We start from the raw sequence: 16,822 nt of genomic DNA, 5'->3' as shown, positions 1-16,822 counted from the left end.
TATGCCACATCTTGCTTCATCTTCCAGCTGATTTGAAGTAATAAACTCACATGAACCAACAATTAGAGGCTTATGTTGAACAAAAATCGAAGAATTTAAATAGCTTAAGTTGCTTAATTTGCATGCACAATTCTGGAAATTTGTTTTAAGCTCTGCAAACTATAACTAAAAACATACTGGATAATGAAGTGCTTACCTTTGCTAAGAATGACCAAATGCTGCAGAGCTACGACTGGAGATGTTTTTGTAACCAATGCAGCAATCTCCCTGGAGAAAAGATATAGTGGAGAATGAAAAATAAAAATATTCCACATCAAGTGATTATCTGACAAACCCAAACATGAAAAAGAAATAGATTGCTCGGGGAATATGACATACCACAGCCAGAAAGGCAACGGAAGCACCGCAGCATAAGAGTAGCATCTGAACAAGCAACCACTATAAAACAAACATTTAACCTGGTATTCAAGGAAAGGAGAGTGATTAACTTTTGCAGATAAATCCATTACACAATACAACACATTTAGCATAGCTGACATATATGCACCTAGATAGCAAATAGACATCTCATTACGTGTCATCAGCATGTTTCACAAGAAATGCAGTAACTGCCATTTTATCTCCAGTCATTGTCTTGCCAATCCATAAGGTCTGATTGGGATTCAGTTTCTTCTCTGAGGCAGGGAAATTTCATGGTTGAACAATTTCCATTTTCAGTAGCTTCCAGTTCTCCTTTCCCTTTCGAATGAACACTAGGAAGCTTAGGTGGCATATGAGCTGAGACTTGAGAACCACTGGAAGTACATTAATGTACTAAGACTAGATATGTGTTCAAATATGTATTTGAACCATTTTGATGCAAACTTTTATTTTGTGTATTATATATTTTAGAATCCAAGACGTCAAAACTTGCTTGGGCCGAACAGAGATAAGTAATAAATCCTCACTTTTTTTTGTTGATGAAATCATGGTTAGACCTGCAACTTTGACATGCAGTAAGTCTGTGTGTCTTCGATGCAAAGTATATAGACCTGACAGCAGGTTCGGCCATGTGCTCCCTACCTACCCATGTCAAAGCCTCAGTAGCTGCATCCAGAATCCAGAGAAAGCAAAACTTCTTCATTTGGGGCACAACCAAATAAGTAATCGCCAGTAGAAATTGAGAAACCCTAATCTCATTGAAAAGATAACATGGGCTTATATAAGCCCTACAAAACATATCTTACAAATAACCCCTTACATAATATAAATATGTCAACACTCCTCCTCAAGATGGGCGAAAGATATCCACTAAACCCATCTTGTCACATCCTCTAATCATATCTACTGAGCTAAGTCCCTTAGTCAGACAATCTGCTGCCTGATCCTTAGTTGAAACATGACTTAGCTCCAGTAGTCGACTATCCAACTTCTCTTTGATGAAGAACCTGTCAATCTCGATGTGTTTGGTTCTATCATGCTGCACTGGGTTGTTGCCGATACTGATGGCTGACTTGTTATCATACTACAACTTCATCTTAGCTCCTTGATCCAGCTTTAGCTCCACCAGCATACTCTTCAACCATAGCAACTCAGCAACTCCTAACACCATAGCTCTATACTCTGCCTCAGTTGTCGATCTCGTCATCACTGACTGCTTGCTCTTTCACGAGACCAAGTTGCATCCTATAAAGATGCAGTATCCTGACGTGGACCTCCTATCATCAGCACAGCTAGCCCAATCAGAGTCGCAGTAACCCTCAATGCTCACATGTCCATTCTTTCTGAATATCAGCCCTTTTCCGGGGGCACTGTTCAAATATCTCAGAATTTGGTACACAGCGTCCATATGTTCCTTCCTCGGATCATGTATGTAGCGGCTCACTACGTTCACTGCAAAAGAGATATCGGGACGTGTGTGACTCAGATAGATCAACCTGCCCACCAACCTTTGGTATCTGTCACGATCAACTGGTTCTCCAACTTCAGCACCCAGCTTGAACTTCTGATCGATCGGTGTAGTTACAGGTTTGCACCCTAACATCCCTGTCTCTTTGAGAAGATCTAGTACATACTTTCTCTGGGATAGGACAATCCTCTCCGCTCCTCGAGCTATCTCTATTCCAAGAAAGTATCGAAGCAAGCCAAGATCTTTCACCTCGAATTACTTACCCAGTCTCACTTTGAGTTGGGCAATCTCCTTCTCATCATCCCCTGTAATAATCATATCATCCACATACACGGCAAACATGGTGACGTGACCTTCACTCCGTCGAAAGAACACGGTATAATCAACGTTAATCTGCCGATATCCCATACCTATCATAACCCGCCTGAATCTGTCGAACCAAACACGGGGAGATTGCTTGAGGCCATATAGAGACTTCTTCAATCTGTAAACCTTGCCCATTGTCTGATCTGTGTCGAATCCTGGTGGTATTTTCATGTATACCTCTTCCACCAGATCTCCATGAAGAATTATATTTTTCACATCTGGTTGGTATAGCTTTCATTCACCATTTACTGTCAGAGAGATCAAGGTCCGAACAGTGCTTATCTTCGCCACCGGTGCAAAAGTCTCATCATAATCGATTCCATACGTCTGACTATACCCTTTTGCCACAAGACGAGCCTTATAATGCTCAACCTGTCCATCTGGATTCTGCTTCACAGTGAAGACCCACTTGCATCCAACTGCTCTCTTCTTTTTTGGTAGTTTTACTAACTCCCAAGTGTGGTTCTTCTCAAGAGCCCCAGCTCTTCGTGCATAGCTGTTTTTCACTTTGGGTCCTTCTTAGCAACCTGCCAATTGTTAGGTACAGTAGCAGAGTCCAATGATGCAATGAATGCTCCATATGCAGGATGAATGTTAGAATATGATACAAACTGGGTAAGATCCCATCCGTATCTATCGGAAGGATTTCTCATATTACTGCGAGTAGTCCTCCGTACTGATATTGGTGTGGGAGGAGTAGGGAGAGGAATGTTATCACCTTGGAAAGAATCTGATGGTGGTGTAGGTGTCTCAGGAGTCGGGGCAGGCGTTGGCAAGGGACTTGACAGCACTAGTGGCACTGTAGGTACTGTTCTTGTAATCTGTTTCCCCTTCCTACTATAGGTTAGTAGCTCCCCCTGAACCGTAGACCTAACACCTCTTGTCTCCTTCTCCTCTTCTTCTTCATTCTCCTGCTCCTCCTCAGCCAATTCTCCCTCCTAAGGAATCGATACAGAAATCGATTTCTCCACATTATTCTCTACATTGTTCACCTGCCTCTCACAATTCTCCCCCTCTCGCCTCATATTTTCAGTATCGGGCGAGTCACCAACGGGTGAGGTTACCTTTCGGGTATAATATGGCTCGAGTTCTCGAAAGTGTACATCCATACTCATAAACAGCCTCTTCTCCACCGGGCTCTAGCAAACATATCCCTTCTGAGTAGCAGAATATCCCAAAAAGATGCACTTCACCGCTCTAGGGGCAAGCTTCCCGACAGATGGTCTGTTGTCCTTCACAAAGCACACACAGCCAAACACCTTTAATGGAAGAAGCCCACCATTATCTCCCTTTAACGTCTCACACGGAGACTTTCAATCCAGCATTCTTGAGGGCATTCTGTTGATCAGCGCCGCTGCGGTCAACACTGCTTACCCCATAATGTTTCTGGGATATTTATAGAGATCATCATGCTTCTAGCGACCTCTAAAAGATGTCTGTTCTTCCTCTCCGCTACCCCATTCTGGGCTGGTGTGTATGTGCATGTCGTCTGGTGTTGTATTCCCTGAGCGGACAAATATTCCCCAAGCGCTCTGTTGGTATACTCTGTCCCATTATCAGATCTCAATACCTTCACCACTGCTTCGTATTGAGTCTTAACATAGCTATGAAAGTTTTGAAAGCAACCAAACACTTCACTTTTATTTTTTATTAGATATAACCAAGTAACGCGAGAGAAACAATCAATAAAGGTAACAAAATATTTGTATTCATTCATAGAACTTGTGGAACAAGGCCCCCAAACATCTGAATATATCAGGTCAACGCATGAGAACTCCTATGATCAGAACTAACATAAGAGCTTCTAGTAAGCTTTCCAAACTCACATGCATCACATATAAGTTTCTGTTTATTTGCTTTCTCAAATAATGATGGATATAATCTACTTAAAACACTAAAGGATGAGTGTCCCAAACGCTGGTGATGAAGCATCAACACACTCTCAGCACTCATCTCAGATCCTACTCCTGCTCTCTCTACCATTGACACCAACGCTGAATCCAGCCCTTCACGATCCAGATACCACAGTCCACTACACCATGTGCCAGTCCTAAGTCTCCGCCATGTCTCCTTCTCCTGAAAGATCACCTTGGGAATATCAAAAGAAACAATGCATTTTAGTTGAAGGATGATAGCACTAATGGACAAAAGATTGACTGGAAAGGAAGGAGCATGCAAAACATTGGACAAAGTTACAGAACCTGTACAATCGACTGTACCCTTACCAACCACTGGTTGAAATGTATCATCAGCTGTTTGAATACTATCAGGCGATGCTAGGTGAGTATATGATGAGAACTCACTAGCATTACCTATCACATGTCGAGACGCACCGGAGTCGACTATCTATTCTGATGATCTGTCGGGAGATATAGAAGCAAGAGCATGTATGTCATCAGTACCTTTGGTCGGATAAGCATAAGTAGCGGTGTTGCCTCTGGCGAAGAACGAAGTGGATGCCTCCTCAGTCCCACTCCTCCTGTCTCCATCCCCTGCTACTTTCTGCTTCCTCCTGAGTATCGTCAGGAGCGCATGATCCTCCTCAGTAAAGACCACCTCAGCTTCTTCTTCTCCCTCTGCTACCATCAGATTCACCCGGTTGCCTGCTCCTCTTCCACCTCGTCGACCCCCACAGCCACGACCATGACCTCCGAACTATCCACGTCCACCCGAATCTCCTTCCTTGGGTGGCTTGGTGCAAGCATGCCTTAGATGACCCACTTCACGGCAGTTGTAGCACTGCCGAGTCTCTCTCCTGGATCCAGTGTTGTTAGAGGCTGCCAGTGCTGACTTCACCACAGGAAGTCCCCCTGCCCCCGCCTGTAGCCTAATGCGAGTCTCCTTCTGGATCATGGTCGAGACAGCCTCCTCAAGCGTGGGAATCTTCGGCTGAGCTAGCAGCAATGCAATTCGCTGAGCAAACTCTGATGTCAATCCCTTGAGAAACACCATAGTCCTCTCATGTAGAAAGGTCTCCCGCTCTTTACATCCCGGGTCCTTACAGCTCGCCCGAGTTAAGAAGTGATCATAATCTAGTCACAGGAGCTCCAGCTCTGTGGCATACTTCTGTACAGTCCTCTCTTCCCGGACTGTGACGTCGATCTCTCCCTTAATCTGGAACACCCTCAGGTTATTCCCCACTCCATCATAGGTCCTCAACTTCTCCTAGACGTCCTTCACCTTCTCAATGTCATCCACTGTGGCGGCGATCGACTGGACCAATGAGTTGAGGAGCCAGATGTACACCAACATATGAGTGGACTTCCACTCATCTTTTCCCCCCGAGTCCTCATCCGGTTCTGTCTTCTTTCTTGTCAAGTAACCCTCCAGGTTCCTCCCTGCAAGGGTGTATCTCACCTGTTGTGACCAGCTCAGGTAAGTAACCGGTCCATCAAGCTTCAGATCGATGGTCGGAAGCTCCAACTTCTTCAATGGTCTTGTCGCTTTCTCATCAGCTGACAACTTCATCAACTTCATCAAAGTTGACACCTCTGCGGGGTTCAACTTCTTGATGATCTCCTCCATCGATCAGGCTTCAGATCCAACACCTGTTCACCTTTTCTTCAACCCTTGTTGTGCGCAGTGAAATTTTTGGCAGCACCTCTGCTGCACAATAAGAGTAAGATCTCAACAAAAAATACTCGTTTCTCAGAGGAAACAAGAATTGAAAGTGATATATCTCATCTCCGTGAGATATATGCTCTTTCTCTCATCAGTTCTAGGACTGAAATATCGAGGGAATCCATGCCAAACTCTAGGTTCGACAGGGTGCACGGTCAGGGGGCGAGGGGTTCGAACAGGGGAGGGTCGGCTAGTTCGGCCATGTGCTCCCTACCTACCCATGTCAAAGCCTCAGTAGCTGCATCCAGAATCCAGAGAAAGCAAAACTTCTTCATTTGGGGCACAACCAAATAAGTAATCGCCAGTAGAAATTGAGAAACCCTAATCTCATTGAAAAGATAACATGAGCTTATATAAGACCTACAAAACATATCTTACAAATAACCCCTTGCAAAATATAAATATGTCAACATCGCCCTTTAAGGGTACTGAGAACATATTTAAAGATTAAGAATGATTTAACCATGACTGTTGGACAATCTGTGGTCAAGATATACCTGGTTCAATGTTAAGCTTATAGTTCAGTTATCTATGCATGTTTTATGTTGCTCATGTATAAGAATTAACCATTAAACCACTTCCTTGAAATTTATACTAAGAACAGTTAGAGGATTCACTACTCAATATTGTTCAATTGTTGTACTAGTGCCACTTATAATGTTATTAAACGCTCAGTTAAAAAATTGAAAAGGGAAGTAAAGCTAACCACACATATATATATATATAGTAACCAGACATGAAAAACTAATTCATTCTCTCAAAAAACTGATGAAGCATTCTATACTTGTAGTTTCCATCCTGCACAACAGTGACAAATTATATGTGACGCAACTTTCCTAAAAGAGAAGGAATGAAGAAGCGACAGTTACATACAATGCAAAACGGTGCCAGTGTTCAGAAGCATCTCCAAGATAAGAACAGTTCTGGTGCTCAACTCTTGCACTTGCTTCGTTCCAGTAAACACAAAAGAGAGAGAGAATAGGTGGTGTGCTGCAAATGCATCCATTGCCACCAGTCTAAAAAAGAGAGAGAAAATAAGTGGTGTGTCGCAGGACTTATATGGTGTTAAATTAAATATGCAGTCATTACCGTGCACATTCATATAGATTCAATGTAGTAATCAGAACACTGGTATTACAAGAAATCCCATGGGCCCCTTTAAATTGACTGAATAAAGGAAAATTCTCCTCTATCTTACTTGACTTATCAACTTTAAGACCATCTGACAAAGCACACATGCTAAGATTACCCTGCTGATCACCACATATGAGGACCCGCAAGAAAATAATTTTCAGTCTATAGAGTAGTTTTCAACAATTTCCAACAAGAGAACCAATATAAGCAGCATAAGATTAAGCTGATTTTACATGTGAATAAGGAGTGCTATCTAGTCTCTATCAATGGACAACAAACTTTTTGACATAGAAACATATATCATTCAATTTTTAGCTTACAGATAGGTTAGTTAGCAATTATTTCCAGTGATGCAGCAGTTGTAGAATTATGCTTCATCAAAGTGATGGAATCAAACTGAGCTGGAATCAGTATACTTACAGGCACTCGATCATGATGCTTTGCAAGGATATCTTTCGACTCCTCAAATCTCTCCTCTCAAGATCAATGCATAATTCCACTCGATAATGAAACTTTGCAATGATGCCTTTCTACTTCTCAAATCACTCCTCTACAAAATCAACAACAAACAATAAATAACAAACAATAAATAACGGTAACAAATTGGAATCAGATGGGACGTAAAGAAGAAGAGGCAAACCAAAAAGTGAATGATATCTTCTTCTTCTTCTTTGCATGCAACGTTGAGACTGTGTGTAATTGCACTCAATAATGATACTTTGCAAGGATCTTAAGCTCTCCTCTGCAAAATCAACGACAAACAATAAACCCATGTAATAAGTTGTCAAATCTTCATCTGTTCACAAAAATGCCAAATGAGATCAAGCACGAGAGATCATAGAAACAAGTTGTAACACAAAATTGAATAAATTGTAGCTTTAGGTTACCTCACTTAGCATGTTCACCTACATAAGGTCAGTATATATAGCAAACAGGAAAATGCATGAAGAGTTGCAGATCGGGACAATAACCGTAAGTAAGGAAAACTAAAACGCAAGGGAAGAAGAAACAATGGGTGAAGGGGGATACAAAGTTTTAATCAGTAAAAATCATGCTTCAGCTTTTCACAGATTAGTCCTACAATTTCGATATATTTACTATTTTATGCAGCAAATTTAAACACACTCACCGAAGCAAACCCGGGTTTCAGAGCGTCTTCATCAGCGTACCCAGCTTCACAAGTGTGAGAACCTTAATAGAGGACAATGACTTATGCTTCACCTGACAATCGAGATAACTTCAAATGATAGACTCGAACGCGCCAAGTTTCCATCTTTTCTAGGGTTTTGTTGAAGATGACGTAGTTTGAAAGGGAACTAGCTCGAAGATTGTAAAAAAGTTGTAAAAATGGAGAGAAATTCAAGGAGTGGAGAAATTAGGAAGGTGAAAGACTGAATCGATATGATGTTTATGTTCTTGATATTTTTTTGGATGGCTGGGGTTTTAATTTAGAATCCCATCCCTTTTTTCTCAAAAAAATGCTTCATTAAAGTCCAGGGTTATTAATTATTTTCAGAAATGCAACAACTACAGGAATATGCTTCATCCCAGGCTTCCCAGCTAAGACAGCCTTTGTAATAAACATGTTCTTTTCTGATGGTAAAACTACTGTATGGTTTTAGAGGATGCCACATGCGCATACATGGGTAGGTCCTAGCGAAGACAAAGAGAAATCTCGCTTATTTCTTCTTTTCATCCATTATGCAATTTGGCATGCATGATATATGATCATCCAGCAAACATAATTAAATCTTTCAGAAATCAGATCATTGAGATATAGGTGAATGCTTCATTAGTCATTACATCAACAGGAAACAATTAACTCAATTCATCTATTCAATTAAAAGTGCAAATTGAGCAGGAACTGGTATACTCACAGACACTCAATCATCATACTTAGCAACGATATCTTTCGAATCCTCAAATCTCTCCTCTACAAAATCAACAAACAATAAATAACCCTAACAAAATGGAATTAAATAAGATTTAAAGAAGGGAAGGAAAACCAAAGATGAATCTTCTCTGAATGATTTCATCTTCTTCCTTGAATGCGAGATTGAGCCCGCACATAAATACGATGGATCATGATTGTTTGCAAGAATCTGTCTACTCCTCATATCTCTCGTTTGGAAAAACGACAACAAACAATAAATAACCCTAACAAAATGGAATTAAATGAGATTTAAAGAAGAGGAGGCAAAGCAAAGGGCGAAGGTGAATTTTTCTTTGAATAATCGCAACTTCTTTCTATTTTGACTGTGAAATTGACTCATGCATAATTGCACTCAATAATGAAACTTTGCAAGGATACCTTTCTACTCCTCCAATCACTCCTCTACAAAATAAACAACAAACAATAAATAACTATAACAAACTAGATTCAAATGAGATGTAAGAAAAGGAGGCAAACAAAACTGAATGATATCCTCCTCATCTTCTTCTTCTTCTTTGAATGCAACATTGAGCCTGTGCATAATTGCACTCAATAATGATACTTTGAAAGGATATCATTCTACTCCTCCAATCTCACCTCTACAAAATCAACAGCAAACAATAAATCCACGAAATGGGATTCTGGTATTTATCTACTTAACAGTATTAAGAAATCCACGAACAATCGTAGATCAAGCCAATAACTGCAAATTAGGGAACCAAAATACAAGGGAATAAGAAATAAAGAGGACACATAATTTAATCAAGTAAATAATCGTGATTTGCACTGATTAACTCAACGAATTCAATATATCAGATTTTTATACATTACAAAAAGAAGAATATAGCAAATTTAAACACTCACCGAAGAAAACATCGATTTCGGAGTGTCTTCACCAGCATACCCACTTTCACGGATTATATCATTATTATTCAGAAGAAAACCAGAAATAGCAACAAAATTAAGTCATGGGCTATATCATCATTCAAAAAAAAGATGCTAATTTAAACAGAAACTAGAAAAATCCACCTCCCTCCCTCCCTCCCTCCCTCTCTCTCACTCTCATCGTTTGTACGGTGATCATAGCCACACATATATATAGTAACCAGACATGAAAAACTAATTCATTCTCTCAAAAAACTGATGAAGCATTCTATACTTGTAGTTTCCATCCTACACAACAGTGACAAATTATATGTGATGCAACTTTCCTAAAAGAGAAGGGATGAAGAAGCGACAGTTACATACAATGCAAAACAGTGCCAGTGTTCAGAAACATCTCCAAGATAAGAACAGTTCTGGTGCTCAACTCTTGCACTTGCTTCGTTCTAGTAAACACAAAAGAGAGAATAGGTGGTGTGCTGCAAATGCATCCATTGCCACCAGTCTAAAAAAGAGAGATAAAATAAGTGGTGTGTTGCAGGACTTATATGGTGTTAAATTAAACATACAGTCATTACCGTGCGCATTCATATAGATTCAATGTAGTAATCAGAACACTGGTATTACAAGAAATCCCATGGGCCCCTTTAAATTGACTGAATAAAGAAAATTCTCCTCTATCTTACTTGACTTATCAACTTTAAGACCATCTGACAAAGCACACATGCTTAGATTACCCTGCTGATCACCACATATGAGGACCCGCAAGAAAATAATTTTCAGTCTATAGAGTAGTTTTCAACAATTTCCAACAAGAGAACCAATATAAGCAGCATAAGATTAAGCTGATTTTACATGTGAATAAGGAGTGCTCTCTATCAATGGACAACAAACTTTTTTACATAGAAACATATATCATTCAATTTTTAGCTTACAGATAGGTTAGTTAGCAATTATTTCCAGTGATGCAGCAGTTGTAGAATTATGCTTCATCAAAGTCATGGAATCAAACTGAACTGGAATCAGTATACTTACAGGCACTCGATCATGATGCTTTGCAAGGATATCTTTCGACTCCTCAAATCTCTCCTCTCAAGATCAATGCATAATTCCACTCGATAATGAAACTTTGCAACGATGCCTTTCTACTTCTCAAATCACTCCTCTACAAAATCAACAACAAACAATAAATAACTGTAACAAATTGGAATCCGATGAGATGTAAAGAAGAAGAGGCAAACCAAAAAGTGAATGATATCTTCTTCTTCTTCTTCTTCTTCTTTGAATGCAACGTTGAGACTGTGTGTAATTGCACTCAATAATGATACTTTGCAAGGATCTTAAGCTCTCCTCTGCAAAATCAACAACAAACAATAAACCCATGTAATAAGTTGTCAAATCTTCATCTGTTCACAAAAATGCCAAATGAGATCAAGCACGAGAGATCATAGAAACAAGTTGTAACACAAAATTGAATAAATTGTAGCTTTAGGTTACCTCACTTAGCATGTTCACCTACATAAGGTCAGTATATATAGCAAACAGGAAAATGCATGAAGAGTTGCAGATCGGGACAATAACCGTAAGTAAGGAAAACTAAAACGCAAGGGAAGAAGAAACAATGGGTGAAAAGGGATACAAAGTTTTAATCAGTAAAAATCATGCTTCAAAGTTTTAATCAGTAAAAATCATGCTTCAGCTTTTCAAAGATTAGTCCTACAATTTCGATATATTTACTGGTTTATGCAGCAAATTTAAACACACTCACCGAAGCAAACCCGGGTTTCAGAGCGTCTTCACCAGCGTGCCCAGCTTCACAAGTGTGAGAACCTTAATAGAGGACAATGGCTTATGCTTCACCTAACAATCAAGATAACTTCAAATGATAGACTCGAATGCGCCAAGTTTCCATCTTTTCTAGGGTTTTGTTGAAGATGATGCAGTTTGAACGGGAACTAGCTCGAAGATTGTAAAAAAGTTGTAAAAATGGAGAGAAATTCGAGGAGTGGAGAAATTAGGAAGGTGAAAGACTGAATCGATATGATGTTTATGTTCTTGATATTTTTTTGGATGGCTGGGGTTTTAATTTAGAATCTCATCCCTTTTTTCTTAAAAAAATGCTTCATTAAAGTCCAGGGTCATTAATTATTTTCAGAAATACAACAACTACAGGAATATGCTTCATCCCAGGCTTCCCAGCTAAGACAGCCTTTGTAGTAAACATGTTCTTTTCTGATGGTAAAACTACTGTATGGTTTTAGAGGATGCCACATGCGCATACATGGGTAGGTCCTAGCGAAGCCAAAGAGAAATCTCGCTTATTTCTTCTTTTCATCCATTATGCAATTTGGCATGCATGATATATGATCATCCAGCAAACATAATTAAATCTTTCAGAAATCAGATCATTGAGATATAGGTGAATGCTTCATTAGTCATTACATCAACAAGAAATAATTAACTCAATTCATCTATTCAATTAAAAGTGCAAATTGAGCAGGAACTGGTATACTCACAGACACTCATCATACTTAGCAATGATATCTTCCGAATCCTCAAATCTCTCCTCAACAAAATCAACAAACAATAAATAACCCTAAAAAAATGGAATTAAATAAGATTTAAGGAAGGGAAGGCAAACCAAAGATGAATCTTCTCTGAATGATTGCATCTTCTTCCTTGAATGCGAGATTCGAGCCCGCACATAAATACGATGGATCATGATTGTTTGCAAGAATCTGTCTACTCCTCATATCTGTCGTTTGGAAAATCAATAACAAACAATAAATAACCATAACAAAATAGAATTAAATGAGATTTAAAGAAGAGGAGGCAAACCAAAGGGCGAAGGTGAATTTTTCTTTGAATAATCGTAACTTCTTTCTATTTTGACTGTGAAATTAACTCATGCATAATTGCACTTGATAATGAAACTTTGCAATGATACCTTTCTACTCCTCCAATCACTCCTCTACAAAATAATTAAACAACAAACAATAAATAACTATAACAAACTAGATTCAAATGAGATGTAAGAAAAGGAGGCAAACAAAACTAAATGATATCCTCCTCTTCTTCTTCTTCTTCTTTGAATGCAACATTCAGCCTGTGCATTATTGCACTCGATAATGATAATTTGAAAGGATATCATTCTACTCCTCCAATCTCACCTCTACAAAATCAACAGCAAATAATAAATCCACAAAATGGGATTCTGGTATTTATCTACTTAACAGCATTAAGAAATCCACGAACAATATAGATCAACCCAATAACTGCAAATTAGGGAACCAAAATACAAGGGAATAAGATATAAAGAGGACACATAATTTAATCAAGTAAATAATCATGATTTGCACAGATTAACTCAACAAATTCAATATATCATATTTTTATACATTACAAAAAGGAGAATATAGCAAATTTAAACACTAACCGAAGAAAAGATCGATTTCGGAGTGTCTTCACCAGCATAATACCCAGTTTCACGGATTATGTCATTATCATTTAGAAGAAAACCAGAAAGAGCAACAAAATTAAGATCATGGGCTATATCATTATTCAAAAAAATGCTAATTTAAAGAGAAACTAGAAAAATCCACAATTATAGCAAGAAAACTTGACAAATCTAAGGATCATATCCAACTACTTAGATTAAGATGCAGATCATCAACAACCACCAAGTTCCATTAATAAGCAAAAAAACTAAAAAGATCTTAGATCTATAATTCAACCAACCATACAACACCCTAGCAGAAATTTGTCAACCAACACAACCAAATCTGAAATTGACGAACCAGGTATAGCAAGAGGTTTGATCTCAAATCAAATGGAGATTAAATGATTAGAAATCTATACTGAACTAGTACTACTTACTACAAGCATTATCTAAGCGTCCCCATCAATCTCCTCGTCATCATGCATGATTTCGGTCTCCTACTCCTGAGACGCCCTGATTGACGCCTCGATGTTGACCACCTCAGTATCCTCCTCGTGGTGATCTTCCTCCTTGTAATTGCAAATTACAGAGTGATGAAACAATAAAAATTATGGGTGGTAAATGGACCTTACTAAATTCTTGTTGCTTACGTCAATCCCCATTAATAGAAAAAGGTACGTCAATCCCCATTAATAGGAAAAGGTTACAGGATATTGTGATGGCCGCATCTTGCTGACTTGTTGAAATGTAAAAAAAATTAAAATGTAAATAATTGAAAAGTTTGGGAAGGAAATCAACACATACTATTATAAGAAGACAATTAAACTCCCACTCAATTCACACTGCTTCCCAAAAAAATTCAGAGATTGCCAAAAGCATCCCCAATTCCCAAAACTCTCTCTCTCTCTCTCTCTCACATTGTTTGTACGGTGATCATAGCTTCGTGGCCAATCACAAGACTCTCTCTCTCTCTCATCGTTTGTACGGTGATCATAGCTTCGTGGCCAGTCACAAGACTTCAAGGGCAACTAAGGCAAAGAAGGCAGCCACCAACAAGATCATTGCCGCCTACGTGCAACATCCTACTACAAGTCTACGATGGTTTCTCACTACTCGCACATGCATCATAAATGTAAGCAATTATGTGGCGTTTGACACAACAACTATGAAAGGGAGGCTGAAATGGTCGTTCACGAGGAGGATCACTGCGAGGAGAACTCTGAGGTGGTTAACGCCAAGGCGGCAATCGGGGCAAGTCAGGAGCAGGAGACTGGAAATCATTCATGATGACGAGGAGATTGATGAGGAGGACACTTAGATAATGCTCGTAGTAAGTAAGTAGTAGTAATTCAATGAGGAGTTAATTAGATTTCTAATCATTCAATCTCCCATTAATTTGAGATCGAACCTCTTGCTACATCTAGTTTGTCGATTTTAGATCTGGTTATGTTGGTTGATAAATTTTTGCTTAGGTGTTGCATGGTTCGTTGAATTTTAGATCTAAGATCTTTTTAGATTTTTTATCATTAATGGAACTTAGTTGTTGCTGATGATCAGAATATTATCTGAGTCGTTTAATATGATCTTTAACTTTGTCAAATTTTCTTGCGATATTAGTGGATATTTGCAGTTTCTGTTTAAAGCATCTATCTTTCATTTTTTTTCTAAATGATGACGATGATATACCCGTGATCTTTTTGTTGCTATTTTTTATGACAATGGTGAGGCTTCATCTAAAATTCAAAATAATTTCAAACCGTGATCTTTTTGTTGCTATTTTTTATGACAATGGTGAGGCTTCATCTAAAATTCAAAATAATTTCAAACGATAGACTCTAGGGCACTAAGTTTACATTTTTTTTCTTGGGTTTGTTGAAGATTGTAAAAAGTTATAGAAATGTAGAGAAATTCAAGGCATGGAGAAATTAGGAAGGTGAAATATTGAATCAAGATGACATTAATTTGAGGGGGAGAGAGACATACCTGCTTCTTCGAGCTCAAACCCTAGATTGTCAGAAATCATAGATCGTTAGAAGTCCCTAAATTGAGATCCAGGGTTGAGATTCGAGAGAGGGCGGGAGGGATCAAAGCATACGTGGTGGTTTTATTCATGCGTATACAAGCGTAAACAGTACGCGTATATACACGTAAACGAAATACGTATATACTCATAAATGATACGTGTACATACTAGTTTTTCTATTCGGGGCGGAATTCCATATAGTTAGGCTAATTTTAATAAAGACATTCATTTCTACTTATTCTTGAAAGCCTTTTGGACCCAACTCTACACAAGTTTGCACTAAGAATGATATTAGAAATAAAAGAAAGTATTGGTGATTATTAAATTAAATGTGTTAAGCTTTCACATCACTAGTTTAAAGCATTATATTTGGACAAAGATATCCTTCAAGATAATTAGAGTAAGAAAAAAAAGGATCTTCTGCATATAATACCCTGAACCATCCTTATTTGCATATTTTAACCCACCAGATCTATGATTTTATTGCCCGAACAAAAATGTATGAAATTTATAAAACAAACCATAAGAAAATAAATAACTTAAATAGAGCCCTTAAAAATGTGAAAATTATCAGCAACGCTCGAAAAAATCTGAAAGCCCCTTAAATTCTAAAAATTACAATCAACCCCATGAAAAACTCGGATTTGCAAACAAACACCCGGAAAATCTTGAAATTGAAAACAACCCCTTAAGGTTTAAAAATTACAAACAGCCCCCCGCCCCCCTAAAAATTACAAACGACCCGCAAAAAACTGGAAAAAAAACCTCCTGAGAATTTCAAAAATTATAGAATGACCCCTGAAAGATGGTTCATTTGGGTAATCTCCAGCTAAAATAACAAAATATTACTAGAAAAAAATATTAAAATAAATTTATCGCCATTTATCTTTTTTCCATAGTTAAATTACCTCCTTGCCTTTTGAGCACTATTTTAAAAAACCTCCACCTAGTCCGCTTAGGCGTACGCCTAAGCCTAGGCGGTACTTAGACCGTCTAACTAGCGCCTAGCGTCTATACGGTATTTAGGCTGCCCACCTAAATTTTACGAGCGTTTAGGGAAGCATTGTCTGCTTACATAGATTGCACCCTGTAGGTCTTGATTGTGATTTTATGTGTCGTAACGTACACGTTCTCTAAACTCCATTAACCTTCAAATATGAACACTTTCACTACCTCCTCCGACTTTCAGCAAAACCTCATCGACCACCACTTAAATGAAGGGAAAAAAATGTCCAGAAACCGCTTAAGCGCCCGCCTAGGCGACTAAGCGCTGGACGCCAAGTCCGACGTCTAGATGCGCCCAGCTTTTAATATAACATTGCTTTTGAGAATATATAATTATCTTCTGCAATCTAATGTAATCAAGTTGGAGATATTGTATTAATTATTTATTTATTTTAGTAAATGAATTCCATTAGCTAATGGAATCCATTTGATTCATAAATCATATAAAGACCCATAACTTCCAATCAGAGGCATTGGTCTCCAAATGGCTCATAGAGGATTCTTGGCTACTGCTTTCTTGTGCTTGTTACT

The 16,822-nt window shown here is 38.6% G+C and overlaps 1 protein-coding gene across 3 annotated transcripts in view; it reads right to left on the bottom strand.

The window, feature by feature from the left end:
- The window catches only part of LOC109832581 (sphinganine C4-monooxygenase 2-like), an 83,649-nt gene that overhangs the window by 59,653 nt on the left and 7,174 nt on the right, over positions 1 to 16,822 (bottom strand). Inside the window, exons 8-20 of one of the 3 annotated variants that reach the window (XM_020399931.1) lie at positions 12,663 to 12,795; positions 11,593 to 12,579; positions 11,066 to 11,176; positions 10,860 to 10,989; positions 10,191 to 10,329; positions 9,425 to 9,849; positions 9,321 to 9,344; positions 8,139 to 9,166; positions 7,650 to 7,751; positions 7,430 to 7,559; positions 6,749 to 6,891; positions 379 to 438; positions 197 to 267 (exon numbers count right to left, since the gene is read on the bottom strand). The exons of 1 other annotated variant lie outside the window; for it this stretch is intronic. The gene's annotated coding sequence lies outside the window, so the exon portion shown is untranslated. Of the gene's footprint in view, positions 1 to 196; positions 268 to 378; positions 439 to 6,748; positions 6,892 to 7,429; positions 7,560 to 7,649; positions 7,752 to 8,138; positions 9,850 to 10,190; positions 10,330 to 10,859; positions 10,990 to 11,065; positions 11,177 to 11,592; positions 12,580 to 12,662; positions 12,796 to 16,822 lie in introns of all 3 variants that reach the window. One more of the 3 variants, XM_020399930.1, reaches the window with a different exon arrangement.

This window comes from Asparagus officinalis, chromosome 3 (assembly GCF_001876935.1).
Source record: "Asparagus officinalis chromosome 3, Aspof.V1, whole genome shotgun sequence".
Classification (NCBI taxonomy): domain Eukaryota; kingdom Viridiplantae; phylum Streptophyta; class Magnoliopsida; order Asparagales; family Asparagaceae; genus Asparagus; species Asparagus officinalis.
Note: the sequence above shows the minus strand (reverse complement) of the source record. Positions and strands in the feature narration are given on the sequence as shown.